The sequence below is a fragment of the Pan paniscus genome, chromosome 7, assembly GCF_029289425.2.
Source record: "Pan paniscus chromosome 7, NHGRI_mPanPan1-v2.0_pri, whole genome shotgun sequence".
NCBI classification, from domain to species: Eukaryota; Metazoa; Chordata; class Mammalia; order Primates; family Hominidae; genus Pan; species Pan paniscus.
Genome location: NC_073256.2, coordinates 116,122,656 through 116,138,551, shown reverse-complemented (window position 1 = coordinate 116,138,551; position 15,896 = coordinate 116,122,656). Strand labels below are relative to the sequence as shown.

The 15,896-nt window shown below is 40.0% G+C and overlaps 1 protein-coding gene and 1 pseudogene across 6 annotated transcripts in view; one reads left to right on the top strand and one right to left on the bottom strand.

Moving 5' to 3' along the window:
* Nucleotides 1–15,896, top strand: part of STK3 (serine/threonine kinase 3) — a 505,519-nt gene that overhangs the window by 31,656 nt on the left and 457,967 nt on the right. The window lies entirely within an intron of this gene.
* On the bottom strand, nucleotides 10,966–13,291 carry LOC117981467 (large ribosomal subunit protein eL19-like; annotated as a pseudogene).

The following is a 15,896-nucleotide window of genomic DNA, read 5'->3' as shown; positions in this document are numbered from 1 at the left end:
TTTTATTTCTTCTGCTGTCTTTATGGTTAGTTTGTTCTTTTGTTTCTAGTTCCTCTAGATATAATAGATTGTTGATTTGAGATTTTTCTGATTTTTTGAGGTAGGTGTTTAGTGTTGTAAACTTTCCTGTTTATACTTTTTTGCTGCTTCCCAGAGATTTTGATACTCTGTTTTCATTTATTTCAAAGAACTTTTTGATTTCTGCTTTAATTTAATTGTTTACCCAAAAGTCATTCAGGAGTAAGTTGTTTAATTTCCATGTAATTATGTGGTTCTGAGAGATCTTCATGGTATTGATTTTTATTTTTATTCCACTGTGGTCTGAGAGTATGGTTGGTATGATTTTGATTTTTTTTTGAATTAATTGAGACATGTTTTATGGCCGAGCATGTGGTTGATCTCGTAGTATCTTCCATGTGCAGACGAGAACAGTGTATCTTCAGTGGTTAATGGATGAAGTAGTCTGCAGATGTCTGTTAGGTCCAATTCATCATGTGTTGAATTTAAGTCCAGAATTTCTTTGTTAGTTTTTTGCCTCAGTGGTCAGGCTAATCCATTAGTCAGTGGGCTGTTGAAGTCTCCCATTATTATGTATGGTTGTTTAAGTCTTTTCCTAGGTCTAGAAGTATTTGTTTGCTTGTTTGTTTTGAGACTGTCTCACTCTGATTGCCCAGACTGGAGTGCAGTGGTGCAATTTCGGCTCCAACCTCCCAGATTCAGGTGATTCTCCCACCTTAGCTTCCTGAGTAGCTGGGGCTACAGGCTTGTGCCGCCACATCTGGCTAATTTTTTGTATTTTTTGTAGAGATGGGGTTTCTCCATTTTTTTATTAAAATTTTTTTTTAATTTCCATAAGTTATTGGGGAACAGGTGGTGTTTGGTTACAGGAGTAAGTTCTTCAGTGGTGATTTGTGAGATTTTGTTGCACCCATCACCTGAGCAGTATACACTGTACCCAATTTGTCGTCTTTTATCCCTTATCCCCTTCCCACCCTTTCCCCCTGAGTCTTCAAAGTCCATTGTGTCATTCTTATGCCTTTGCGTCCTCATAGCTTAGCTCCCACATATCAGTGAGAACATACGATGTTTGGTTTTCTATTCCAGAGTTACTTCACTTAGAATAATAGTCTCCAATCTCCTCTAGGTTGCTGTGAATGCCATTAATTCATTCCTTTTTATGGCTGAGTAGTATTCCATCATATATATACATACACACACACACATACACATATATGTACACACATATGTAATACACACACACACATATACAGTTTCTTTATCCAGTTGTTGATTGATGGGCATTTAGGTTGGTTCCACATTTTTGCAGTTGCGAACTGTGCTGCTATAAAAGTGCGTGCAAGTATCTTTTTCTTATAATGACTTCTTTTCCTCTGGGTAGATACCCAGGAGTGGGATTCCTGGAGCAAATGGTAGTTCTACTTTTAGTTCTTTTTTTTTTTTTGAGACGGAGTTTTACTGTTGTTGCCCAGGCTGGAGTGCAATGGTGCAATCTCAGCTCACCGCAACATCCACTTCCTGGGTTATAGTGATTTCTCCTGCCTCAGTCTTCCAAGTAGCTGGGATTACAGGCATGCGCCACCATGCCCAGCTAATTTTGTATTTTTTTTTAGTAGGGGCGGGGTTTCTCCATGTTGGTCAGCCTGGTCTCGAACTCCCGACCTCAGGTGATCTGCCCACCTCGGCCTCCCAAAGTGTCGGGATTACAGGCATGAGCCACTGCTCCCAGCCCTACTTCTAGTTCTTTAAGGAATCTCCACACTGTTTTCCATAGTGGTTGTACTAGTTACATTCCCACTAGCAGTGCAGAAGTGTTCCATGTTCACTCCATCCCTGCCAACATCAATTATTTTTTGATTATGGCCATTGTTGCAGAAGTAAGGTGGTATCGCATTTTGGTTTTGATTTGCATTTCTTGATCTATTAGTGATGTTGAGCATTTTTTCCTATGTTTGTTGGCCATTTGTATATCTTCTTTTGAGAATTGTCTATTCATGTCCTTAGCCCACTTTTTGATGGGATTGTTTGTTTTTTCCTAATTTGTTTGTGTTTGTTTTAGATTCTGGATATTAGTCCTTTGTCAGCTGTATAGATTGTGAAGATTTTCTCCCACTCTATGGGTTGTGTGTTTACTCTGCTGACCGTTCTTTTGTCGTGCAAAAGCTCTTTAGTTTAAGTCCCAGCTATTTATCTTTGTTTTTATTGCATTTGCTTTTGGGTTCTTGGTCATGAAATCATTGACTAAGCCAATGTCTAGAAGAGTTTTTCCAATGTTATCTTCCAGAATTTTTATAGTTTCAGGTCTTAGATTTAAGTCCCTGATCCATCTTGAGCTGATTTTTTATAAGGTGAGAGATGAGGATCCAGTTTCATTCTCTTACATGTGGCTTGCCAATTGTCCTAGCACCATTTGTTGAATAGGGTGACCTTTCCCCACTTTGTTTTTGTTTGCTTTGTCGAATATCAGTTGGCTGTAAGTATTTGGGCTTATTTCTGGGTTCTTTCTGTTCCATTGGTCCATGTGCCTATTTTTATACCAGTACCATGCTGTTTTGGTGACTGTGGCCTTAGAGTATAGTTTGAAATCAGGTAATGCGATGCCTCCAGATTTGTTCTTTTTGCTTAGTCTTGCTTTGGCTATGTGGGCTCTTTTTTGGTTCCATATGAGTTTTAGGATTGTTTTTTCTAATTCTGTGAAGAATGATGGTGGTATTTTGATGGGAATTGCATTGAATTTGTAGATTGCTTTTGGCAGTATGGTCATTATCACAATATTGATTCTACCCATCAATGAGCATGGGATGTGTTTCCATTTGCTTGTGTCATCTATGATTTCTTTCAGCAGTGTTTTGTAGTTTTCATTGTAGAGGTCTTTTACCTCCTTGGTTAGGTGTATTCCTAAGTATTTTATTTATTTTTGCAGCTATTGTAAGAGGAGTTAAGTTCTTGATTTGATTCTCAGCTTGGTCACTGTTGGTGTATAGAAGAGATACTGATTGTGTACATTAATTTTGTATCTGGAAACTTTGCTGAATTCTTTTATCAGTTCTAGGAGCTTTCTGTGGGAGTCTTTAGGGTTTTCTAGGTAAACAATCATATCATCAGCAAACAGCAACAGCTTGACTTCCTCTTAACCAATTTGAATGCCTTTTTTTTTTTTTTTGAGACGGAGTCTCACCCTGTCCCCCAGGCTGGAGTGCAATGGCGTGATCTCAGCTCACTGCAACCTCTGCCTCTGGGGTTCAAGCGATTCTCCTGCCTCAGCCTCCCAAGTAGCTGGGATTACAGGCGCCTGCCACCATGCCCAACTAAGTTTTTGTATTTTTAGTAGAGACGGGGTTTCACTATGTTGGCCAGGCTGATCTCGAACTCCTGACCTCGTGATCCACCTGCCTCAGCCTCCCAAAGTGCTGGGATTACAGGCGTGAGCCACCGCGCCTGGCCTAGATGCCCTTTATTTCTTTCTCTTGTCTAAGTGGTCTGGCTAGGACTTCCAGTACTGTGTTGAAGAGGAGTGGTGAGAGTGGGCATCCTTGTCTTGTTCCAGTTCTCAGAGGGAGTGTTTTCAGCTTTTTCCTATTCAGTATTACGTTGGCTGTGGGTTTGTCATAGATGTCTTTTATTACATTGAGGTATGTCCCTTGTATGCTGATTTTGCTGAGTTTTAATCATAGAGGGATGTTGGAGTTTGTTGAATGCTTTTCTGCATCTGTTGAGATGATCATGTGATTTTCGTGTTCGATTCTGTTTACGTGGTGTATCATCACATTGTGTATGTTAAACCATCACTGCATCCCTGGTATGAAACCCGCTTGATCATGGTGGATTATCTTTTTGATATGTTGTCGGATTTGGTTAGCTAGTATTTTGTTAAGGATTTTAACTTACATGTTAATCAGGGATATTGGTCTGTAGTTTTCTTTTTTGGTTACATCCTTTCCTGGTTTTGGTATTAGGGTGATACTGGCTTCATAGAATGATTTCGGGAGGGTTCCTTCTTTTTCTGTCTTGTGGTATAGTTTCAGTAGGATTGGCACCAATTCTTCTTTGAATGTCTGGTAGACTTCTGCTGTGAATCTCTCTAGTCCTGGACTTTTTTTTTTTTTTTTTTGAGACGAAGTCTCCTTCTTGTCCCCCAGTCTGGAGTGCAATGGTGCGATTTCGCCTCATTGCAACCTCTGCCTCCCGGGTTCAAGCAATTCTCCTGCCTCAGCCTCCCGAGTAGCTGGGATTACAGCTGCTTACCACCATGCCCAGCTACTTTTTTCTATTTTAAGTAGAGACAGGGTTTCACCATGTTGGGCAGGCTGGTCTTGAACTCCTGACCTCAGGTGATCCACCTGCCTCGGCCTCCCAGGTGCCTTGTTTGTAATTTTTAAATTATCATTTCAATCTTGCTGCTTGCTGTCGATCTGTTCAGGGTATCTAATTCTTCCTGATTTAAGCTAGGAAGGTTTTATCTTTCCAGGAATTTATCTATCTCCTCTAGGTTTTCTAGTTTATGCACATAAAGGGGTTCATAGTAGCCTTGAATGATCTTTTGTATTTCCTTGGTATCAGTTGTAATATCTCCCTTTTCGGTTCTAATTGAGCTTATTTGGATTTTCTTTCTTTTTTTCTTGGTAATCTTGTTAATGTTCTATTAATTTTATTTTATCTTTTCAAAGAACCAGCTTTTTGTTTCATTTATCTTTTGTATTTTTTTTTGTTTCAATTTAATTTATTTCTGCTCTGATCTTGGTTATTTCCTTTCTTATACTGGGTTTGGGTTTGGTTTGTTCTTGGTTCTCTAGGTCCTTGAGGTGTGTGTGGCCTTAGATTGTCTGTGCTCTTTCAGACTTTTTGATGTAGGCATTTAGGGTTATAAACTTTCCTCTAAGCACTGCCTTGCTGTATCCCAGAGGTTTTGATAGGTTGGGTCACTATTGTTGTTCAGTTCGAAGAATTTTTAAATTTCCATCTTGATTTCATTTTTGACCCAATGATCATTTAAAAGCAGGTTATTTAATTTCCATGTATTTGCATGATTTTGAAGTTTCCTGTTAGAGTTGATTTCCCATTTTATTCCACTATGGTCTGAGAGAGTACTTGATATTATTTCAGTTTTCTTAAATTTATTGAGGCTCGTTTTGTGGCCTCTCATATGGTCTATCTTGGAGAAAGTTCCATGTGCTGTTGAATAGAATGTATATTCTGCAGTTGTTGAGTAGAATGTTCTGTATATATCTGTTAAGTCCATTTGTTACAGGGTATAGTTTAAATCCATTGTTTCTTTGTTGACTTTCTGTGTTGATGACCTGTCTAGTGCTGTCAGTGGAGTGTTGATGTCCCCCACTATTATAGTTGCTGTCTCATTTCGTAAGTCTATTAGTAATTGTTTTATAAATTTGGGAGCTCCAGTGTTAGGTGCATATATATTTAGGATTGTGATATTTTCCTGTTGGACAAGGCCTTTTATGACTCTCTTTGTCTTTTTTAATGGCTGTTGCTTTAAAGTTTGTTTTGTCTGGTATAAGAATAGCTATTCCTACTCGCTTTTGGTGTCCATTTGCATGGAATGTCTTTTTCCACCCCTTTAGCTTAAGTTTATGTGAGTCCTTATGTGTTAGGTGTGTTTCTTGAAGGCAGCAGATGGTTGGTGAATTCTTATCCGTTCTGCAATTATATATATATTTGTTTGTTTGTTTGTTTGTTTGTTTTTTCTGAGATGGAGTCTTACTCCATCACCCAGGTTGGAGTGCAGTGGTATAATCAGGGCTCACTGCAACTTCTGCCTCCCGGGTTCAAGCAGTTCTCCTGTCTCAGCCTCCTGAGTAGCTGGGATTACAGGCACGCACCACCACGCCCGGCTAATTTTTGTATTTTTAGTAGAAACAGGGTTTCACCATGTTGTCCAGGCTGGTCTCGAACTCCTGGCCTTGTGATCTGCCTGCCTCGGCCTCCCAGTATTGAGATTACCCCCGTGAGCCACCATGCCCGGCCAGTTCTGTATCTTTTAAGTGGAATGTTTAGGCTATTTACATTCAACGTTGGTATTGAGATGTGAGGTATCATTCCATTCATTATGCGATTTGTTGCCTGTATACCTTGGTTTTCTTGTTTTGTTTTTTAAATTGTATTTTTGTTTTGTAGGTCCTGTGAGATTTATGCTTTAAAGGGGTTCTGTTTTGATGTGTTTTCTGGCTTTGTTTCAAGATTTAGAGCTCCTTTTAGCAGTTTTTGTAATGCTGGCTTGGTAGTGGCAAATTCTCTCAGCATTTGTTTGTCTGAAAAAGACTGTATCTTTCCGACATTTATGTAGCTTAGTTTCGCTGGGTGCAAAATTCTTGACTGTTAATTATTTTGTTTGAGGAGGCTGAAGACAGGGCTGCAATCCCTTCTAGCTTGTAAAGTTTTTGCTGAGAAATCTGCTGCTAATCTGATAGGTTTTCCTTTAAAGGTTACCTGGTGCTTTTTCCTCATGGCTCTTAAGACTCTTTTCTTTGTCTTAACTTTAGATAATTTGATGACAGTGTGTCTAGGCGATGATCTTTTTGTGATGAATTCCCCAGGTGTTCTTTGAGCTTCTTGTATTTGGATGTCTGGGTCTCTATCAAGGCTGGGAAGTTTTCCTCAATTATTCCCCCAAATATATTTTCCAGACTTTTAGATTTGTCTTCTTTCTCAGGAACGCTGATTATTCTTAGGTTTGGTCGTTTAACATAATCCCAGACTTCTTGGAGGCTTTGTCCATATTTTCTTATTCTTTTTCCTTTGTCTTCGTTGGATTGGGTTAATTCAAAAACCTTGTCTTTGAGCTCTCAAGTTCGTTCTTCTGCTTGTTTGATTCTATTGCTGAGACTCTCCAGAGCATTTTGCATTTCTGTAAATGTGTCCATTGTTTCCTGAAGTTTTTTTATTTATGCTATCTATTTCATTAAATATCTCTTCCTTCAGTTCTTGTTTTTTTTTTTTTTTTTTTGAGGTGGAGTCTCGCTCTGTTGCCAGATTGGAGTGCAGTGGTGCGACCTCAGCTCACTGCAACCTCCAGCTCCTAGGTTCAAGTGATTCTTCTGCCTCAGCCTCCCTAGTAGCTGGGACTACAGGCATGCACCACCATGCCAAGCTAATTTTTGTATTTTTAGTAGAGACGGGGTTTCACCATGTTGGCCAGGAAGGTCTCGATCTCCTGACCTCTTGATCTGCCCATCTTGGCCTCTCAAAGTGCTGGGATTACAGGCGTGAGCCACCGCACCACATTGACCTTGGACGGCCTGGTGAGTATATGCCTTGGTGATGTTCATTTTGTATGTTATCTCACAAGTGTTGTCTGGATTTGTATATTATCTCACAGATGTTGTCTGGATTTGTTGTATCTGGATGTCTACTACTCTAGCAAGATTAGGGAAATTTTTTTGAGTTAGTTCCTCAAATATATTTTCCAGGTTGTTTGCTTTTTCTCTTTCTGTATCATGAATGCTAATAATTTATAGGTTTGATCGCTTTACATAATCCTGTATTTCTTAAAGACTTTGTTCAATTTTAAAAGTTCATTTTCCTCTATTTTTGTTGACTGGGTTAGTTCAAAAGATCAGCTTTCATTCCTTTCTTCTTTTTTCCTTTTGTTCATCTGTTTTGCAGTGATGTGATCATGGCTCACTGCAGCCTTGAACTCCCAGGCTCAGGTGATCCTTTCACCCCAGCCTCCCAAGTAGCTAGAACGATAGGTGCGAACCATCATGCCCAGCTAATTTTTAAATTTCTTTGGAAAGACACGGTCTCTTTATGTTTTCCAGGATGGTCTCAAGCTCCTTGGCTCAAATGGTCTTCCTACGTCAGCCTCCTCAAGTGTTGGGATTATAGGCATGAGCCACCATGCCTGGCCTGAAATTCTTTCTTTTGCTTGGTCCAGTCTATTGATAAAGCTTTCAGTTATATTTTGAAATTTCTTAAGTAAACCTTTTTCAGTTCCAGAAGCTCTGATTGATTTCTTTTAAAAATCTTTACCTCTTATTTCCTGGATTTCCTTTGAAGTTTTTTAGTATTGATTTTCAATCTTGTCTTGGATCTCTGAGCTTCCTTGCAACCCATGCTTTGAGTTCTTTGTCATTTCTGAGTGTCCTTTTTGGTTGGGGACCATTGCTGGAGAGCTAGTGTGATCCTTCTGTGGTGGCACTACATTCAGATTTTTTCATGGTGCCAGTATTCTTGTACTGGTTTCTTCCCATCTGGAGACACTGGCACTGCAAATTTGTGTAATTATTTTCGTACTGGTAGGATTTTTTCTTTCTTGTCTTACAATGTTGTTTTTTTCTTCTTTCCCTTTCCCCTACTCCTTAGGGGGTGTGAGTGGAAATAATGCTGTGTAGAGTCTTTTGGCTTTGTTTTTATAGTCCTATGCACTTCAGTTGGCAGGTTTTATATTGGGCTGTGTAGTTTGGCCTATAAGCCAGTAGAAGGCACTTATGGGTAAGAGCCAGGTGTTGCCAGTGTGACTGGGTATATATTTGATCCTTGTTTACTGGGAGCAGCTCTCCGTTGCCTCAGGCAGTGGGCTGATTTGTGGAGTGTACAGTAGTCTGAGTTTCCTGCTCAGCCCTGAGGGGGCAGAGGGAAAGATATGCAGGGCTGGACTGGGCAGGCTCACCGCCAGACCCTCCAGTGGCAAGCACAAGTGTCAGTGCATAGGGAGAATCCAGTGGGTAGTCACCAAGCACCCAGAGGTGTACCTGGGTATGAAGCTGGGAGAGCTCCTTGGCCCTAAGTTCTCTGCACAGGGATGGGTGGCAGCTTAGAATCCTAATCCTGAAGAGTAGGTGCTCCAGATGGCTGGACATCTGCCTGGACATGAAGTGGAAAGGGTCCCCCTGCCACCCCACCACCACTAAGATTTCTGCGGAGGAGGGTTGGGGTGATGTAGGCTGCTGAACCAGGCAAGCAGGTGCTCTGAATGCCTGGAGTTATGCCTGGGCATGAAGCAGGGAGGGCCTGCCTGTACCCAGATCTCTTCATAGGAAGAGTGGCATGGCCCAATATGCCAATTTGGGCAAATAGGTACTTTGAATGTCTGGAGATCTTCTTGGGCAATGGAGTGGAAGGGCCCTGCTGCACCATAATCTATGTATAGAAGGATGGAGCAGTTCAGGCTGCTGATCCAGGTGAATGGGTGCTCTGAATGCCTGGGAGATCTGTCTGAGTGTGAAGCAGAGAGGGCCTCCCTACACTAGGATCTCTGCACAGGAAGGGTGAGGCAAGTCAGGCTGCTGATTCAGGTGAGCAGATGCTCTGAATGCCTGGAGATTTGCCTGGGCATGGAGCAGAGAGGGCCCCCCTGCACAGAATCTCTGCACAGGAAAAGTGGGGCAGCTCAATCTGCTAGTCCATGTGAGCAGGTGCATTAGATGCCTGGGTATCTGTCTCCATGTGGAGTGGAGAGGGCCCCACTGTACCACAATCTATGCACACACAGGAAGGGTAAGGCAACTCAGACTGCGGTTGCAGGTGAGGGGGTGCTCTGAATAGCTCTAGATCTGCCTGCATGTGGAGCAGAGAGGCCTCCACTGTGCCATGATCTATATCCATGAAGGGTGAGGTGGTTCAGCCTGCTTGTCCAGGCAAACAGTTGCTCCAAATGCCTGGATTTTTGCCAGGGAGTAGAGCAGAGAGGGCCCTGCTGCACCACATTTTCAGGGGAACAGGCTGTGGCAACCAACCATGGCACATGCAGACCAGTTCCAGGTTGCTAAGCTGGATCTGGCTCGAAGTCTGGTTGTCCAGGAGAAACAATAGCTGTAGCAGCTCTTCTCTCATCCTTGACCTGCAGTGGAGGAGAGCACAATCCCAGCACCTACTGCTGAGGCACTTACTACAGTGTGGCTGTGAAGACCTCTGTCCTGCTCCAGAGCCAGAAGCCTATGTGGCCATGCTACTGGGTTGCCAAAGAATGGTTGACTTGCATGCACCCACATTTAAAATGGTGTCCTGCTCTCCATCCTGGGTCTGGGAAATGCCAGTAGCTTTTCCGAGTGTCTGTCCCTCACAGCATCTCCAAACCAGCTTGTCCCCAAGTTAGATCCAGGGCTTAGAAGAAACAAAGTGCTCTTTCTTGACCTGGGTTGCTCAGATCCCCAGTGGAAAAGTGAGTCACAGAGGGAGGCTTTCTGACTGTCTTGCATACTTGGGCTTCCCTCACTTTTATCAATTGGATGCCATAATAGGGGCTGTTTGTGTTTCTGTGTCTTCCTTGGATCTGAGGTGTCTGTCACGATTCCAGTGGATTCCTGTTTTCCTTTGTGAATTAAAGCTCTCAGAGTTGGCCTTTGTACACTATCTTGCTATTTCCAAGTGAATGAGGCCCACTAAAAGCCTCTAATCTGCCATCTTGGAAATAAAAAAGGATTTAGAATATTCCATAATCTTAATTGAGAAAGCAGTGGCAGGGTTTGAGAGGATTGATTCCAATTTTGAAAGTTCTACTTGTGAGTAAGATGCATCAAACAGCATCACATGCTATAGAGAAATCTTTTGGGAAGGAAGAATTAATTGATGTGGCAAACTTCATTGTTGTCTTATTTTAAGAAATTTCCACAGCTAACCCAACCTTTTGCAACCACCACCCTGATCAGGCAGAAGCTATCAACATAGAGGCAAGACTCTCCACCAGCAAAAAGATTTTGACTCGTTGTAGGCTCAGATGATCATTGGCATTTTTAGCAATAAAGTGTTTAAAATCTTTTTTATTTTTAATTTTTGTGGGTACATAGTAGGTGTATATATTGGGTACATGAGATATTTTGATACAGGCATATAATGCATAACAATCATCAGGGCATAGTGGGTATCCTTCACCTCAAACATTACTTTTATATTAAGGTATGTACGTTGTTTTTTCAGACATAATGCTATTGTACACATAATAGACTACAGTATAGTGTAAACATTTATATGTCCTGGGAAAACAAACATTTTTGTGTTATTTGCTTTATTGTGGTGTTTGCTTTATTGTTGCGGTATGGAACCGAACCTGCAGTATCTCTGAGATATGCCTATATGTCTTTCCTGTGACTACTTTTAGTATTCTTTCTCACTGATGTTCAGCAATTTGATCATAATATATCTTGGTTCTCTCTCTCTCTCCCTCTCCTTCTTTCTCTCTTTGTGTGTTTTATCTTTTCAAATTTGTTGAATTTGATGCATCTGGGTGGGTTTATGGTTTACATAAAATTTGGAAAATGTTTCTCCTTATTTCCCTCCTTCCTTTCCTTACTTTTCTTTCCTTACTTCCCGTCCCATTTGTTTCTTTTTCATGTGGGACTCAGGCTTTTTGTTTCTTCCTTTATTTAAATAACACTTTTTCCTTTTCAAATGATTTCATCTTTTGTGCTGCACTGTCTAATCTTTTAATCTTATTCAACAAAATTTATATTTCAGATATTTTATTTTATTTTTTTAGCAGATAAAGGCTTGTTTTATTTTAATGATTGATCTGTATAATCACCAAGACCACTATGTACAGACAAGAGAAGGGGAGCTTTATTTCCTCGTCTCTTCCTCCTTGGACAAAGTCTTGATGCTCTCTTCCTTCTTGGCCTGGAGGCGCTCTTCATGGTACTTGCATGCTTCCTTGGTCTTAGACCAGCAGGCCTCTGCCTGGTCAGCCAGGAGCATCTTGTGGGTCTGTGTGCCTTTAGCAGGTGGATGTGTTCCATGAGAATCCACCTGTTTTTGAACACACTCCCCTTTACCTTCAGGTACAGGCTGTGATACATGTGGCGATCAGTCTTTTTAGACTCACAGTATCTTTGAGCAGCTGATGCAGAATTCCTATTCTCCTCACCCAGGTTACCTTCTCTGGCATTTGAGTATTGGCTGTACCCTTTTTGTTTACCTATGCCCATGTACCTGCCCTTCTGGCAGGCCAAGGTGCTTTTCTGGCAGGGAGCCCAGGAACGGACAGTCACAGGCTTATGGATAATCAGCCCATCTTTGATCAGCTTCTGGATCTGCTGACAGGAGTTGGCATGGCCAATTTCATTGGTCTCATTGGTGTCCAGCCAGATCTTCTTTTTGCCATAGCGGAGGACACTAGAGGCAAGCCTCTTCTGAAGCATTGAAAATACTCACAGCTTCTGCTGCAGCAACGAAAGCAAATATTTTATTTTTTATCTCTTAAATTTCCATTTATCTTTCCCCCTACCTTCCATTTCCTTTAACATCTGTGAGTATGTGAAAGTATATTCATAAGAGGTTTTTATAAGATATTTATCAATTTCACCACCTCTTGTTTCTGGGTCTGTTTTATTGACTAATTTTTCTCTTTATGAGTTATAGTTCCTGATTACTCATAGGTTTAATAATTTTTTATTTATTTTTTTGACATTGTTAATTTTACATTTGTGAATGTTGAATTTTATTTTGCTTAAGAAGTTACAGACTCGTTCTGGTAGGCAGTTAAGTAAGTTGTCTTGTGGTTTGGCTTGATGCTTTTGAGGTTAGTTTTTAAGCTCCTCTAGGGAGAATCTGGAATATCCTTTATCTTTTGGTAATATAATCTCCTTTCTAAAATAATGCTGTTCTGAGTTCTTTTCTGAATGACCTTTGTATTCGTGGAGTTCTTTCAACTCTGGATAGTGGGAAAGATTCCCTGCCTTGTGATATTTTGTGATAAATTGCCTTGTCTGGGAATTTTGCTTTTTATTGCTCCCTGGTCATTTTTTTTCGCCTTAAGAAACTGGTTTTGCTGGGCTTTGAGGAGTGTTTTGTAAGCATGCACAGATTGGCATTTCATGGAAACCTCTAGATAGATTGCTGAACCTTTTCCCTGCATAGCTCCCTTCTCCCGATACTCTGTAATGGAATTTCCATTTGCCTTGATTCCTCACCAAACTCTAAGCTCTATTTCTTCAACTCAGCAAAATTGCTTGGTTCTCTTTGAGTTCTTCTTTTCCTGTGCTACAGTCTGACATAGTCTCTAGATATAAAGCCTGGGCGATGGCAGGGCTCATCTTATTTCTTCTCCTTCTCTTGGGGACCTCAGTATATCCAGTTCTGGAATGCCTGATAGCCAGCATCTGAAAATAGTTTCTTACATTTTGTTGAGTTTTGTAGCTATTTGCAGCTGACAGATAATTCTGCTTCCTGTCATAAACCTGGTGGGCAGCTGACAGATAATTCTGCTTCCTGTCATAAACCTGGTGGCTAGAAGTGGAAGTTCTACAATGGATACTTAAACTTTCAAGCTGCTTGCACTTTTGGTAGCTTTTGATGTAGCCAAATATTACCTTCTTGTGCTTCATGACCTCATTTCTTAAATATTGGTGTTTCCTTGATATGTGTTTTGTGTTTGACTCTTATTTTTTCTTAGACATTTTCTTGATGATTTTGTCTCTTCTGAAGGCTTTAAGCAATGTGCTGATGACACCAAAAATTATATTTCTTGTTCAAATCTCTCCTGAGATTTGTAAATCCAGTTGCTTACTGGAAATCTACTTTTAGATGACTAGAATTGAGCCCATCTTGTTCCCCTCCAGACTGTTTTTTTTTTCCCTGTGTTTCTTACCTTAGTAAATGGCATTACCATCCACTCATTTGCAAAAATAAAATAATGACATTTTTTATATGGCAAAAAATCAAATAGACTGCAAAACTAAAAGCTTATAAGTGAAGTCAAAATCCAAATGAAAATGTTTATAATCTCGAAAAAAGGGCTAGTTTCCTTTGTATACACGTAAGAAAAGGACCGAAAACCCAGTGGAAAAATGAGCAAAGAACAAGTAGGTGATTTAGTTTCTTAATCATATGAAAAGATGGTCAACTTCACTCATAATAATACAAGTTAAGTCTACACTGAGCTAATAAGTTTTCATCACAGATTGGCTAAAATCCAAATAATTTCATTAAATACCCTATTGATGGAACTGTGGGAAAGAAGGGCTCTCATATATTACTTGTTGGAGAATAAATTGGTACAAACTCTATGGAGGACAACTTGCTGAAATCAGTGTATATGTATATATATTTATATAACATACAATTATAATAGGTAAAATATACCATAATGTAATCAATAATTTTAATAATTACCATATAGTTATGACAATAGTGATCTTATGTTATACTACATTATTAAAATTATATTATTACATGATTATATACTTATTTGTCAGCATATCTACTTTTATATTTATGTGTGTGTGAATGTGTCTGTATTCTCAGTTTCATTTCTGGGAATTTATTCCACATATATACTAGCACATGACTTATTCATTCATTGACTTATATATAAGGTTATATATTCATTCATTCATTCATTGACTTATATATAAGGTTACTCATTGCAGCATTGTTTATCATATCAAAAGAGAACCTGGATGTCCATAAGCAAAAGACTGGGCAAGTAAGATATGCTATATCTCTGTAATTGAATAGGGTGCAGCTGTAAAAAAGAACATTGATGCTTTATTCAGGTTGAGAATCCCTTATCTGAGATGCTTGGGACCATAAATGTTTCAGATTTCTGAATTTTGTTTTGTTTTGTTTTTTGGAGTATTTGCATATACATAATGAGATATTTTGGGTCTGGGACCCAAGGCCAAACATGAAATTTGTTTTGTATCTACCTTATACACATAGCCTGTAGGTAATGTTATACAATATTTTAAGTAATTTTCTGCATGAAACAAAGTTTGCATACATTGAACCATCAGAAAGGAAAGGTGTCACTATCTCAGCCACCCATGTGGACAGTCTGTGGAGTTGTTTGGCATCACCTTCATTTCTGACTCTGAATTTACATGCTACTGATAAGCAATCATTTTCTTATACTTGCTCATGCATAAGTACTTAACTGCAAAAAATATGGCATAACATTAATACAGTGGAAAAAAAAATATGTTCAGGGTAATGAAGCAGCACAGTGGCATTACCAGAATACCTCTATCAGCTTTTAAACAACAGGAACAACAAACAACGGCAGGCTTTTAGTTTTCACCTATGATGCTGATTTTTGATTGAAAGGTTACTATACACTGTGTAGTTTTTTTTTTAGGTGAGAAGAAACATCAGAAGCAGCTGAGGGGCCAGGAAATAGGTCCGCTAGGGATAAGGAAACATTCTGCTGGATGGCTTTTTTATTTTATTTTATTTTATTTTATTATTATTATACTTTAAGTTTTAGGGTACATGTGCACAATGTGCAGGTTTGTTACATATGTATACATGTGCCATGTTGGTGTGCTGCACCCATTAACTCGTCATTTAGCATTAGGTATATCTCCTAATGCTATCCCTGCCCGCTCCACCCACCCCACAACCGTCCCCGGTGTGCGATGTTCCCCTTCCTGTGTCCATGTGTTCTCATCGTTCAATTCCCACCTATGAGTGAGAACATGCGGTGTTTGGTTTTTTGTCCTTGTGATAGTTTGCTCAGAATGATGGTTTCCAGCTTCATCCATGTCCCTACAAAGGACATGAACTCATCATTTTTTATGGCTGCATAGTATTCCACGGTGTATATGTACCACATTTTCTTAATCCAGTCTATCATTGTTGGACATTTGAGTTGGTTCCAAGTCTTTGCTATTGTGAATAGTGCCGCAATAAATATACGTGTGCATGTGTCTTTATAGCAGCATGATTTATAATCCTTTGGGTATATACCCAGTAATGGGATGGCTGGGTCAAACGGTATTTCTAGTTCTAGATCCCTGAGGAATTGCCACACTGTCTTCCACAATGGTTGAACTAGTTTACAGTCCCACCAACAGTGTAAAAGTGTTCCTATTTCTCCACATCCTCTCCAGCACCTGTTGTTTCCTGACTTTTTAATGATCGCCATTCTAACTGGTGTGAGATGGTATCTCATTGTGGTTTTGATTTGCATTTCTCTGATGGTCAGTGAT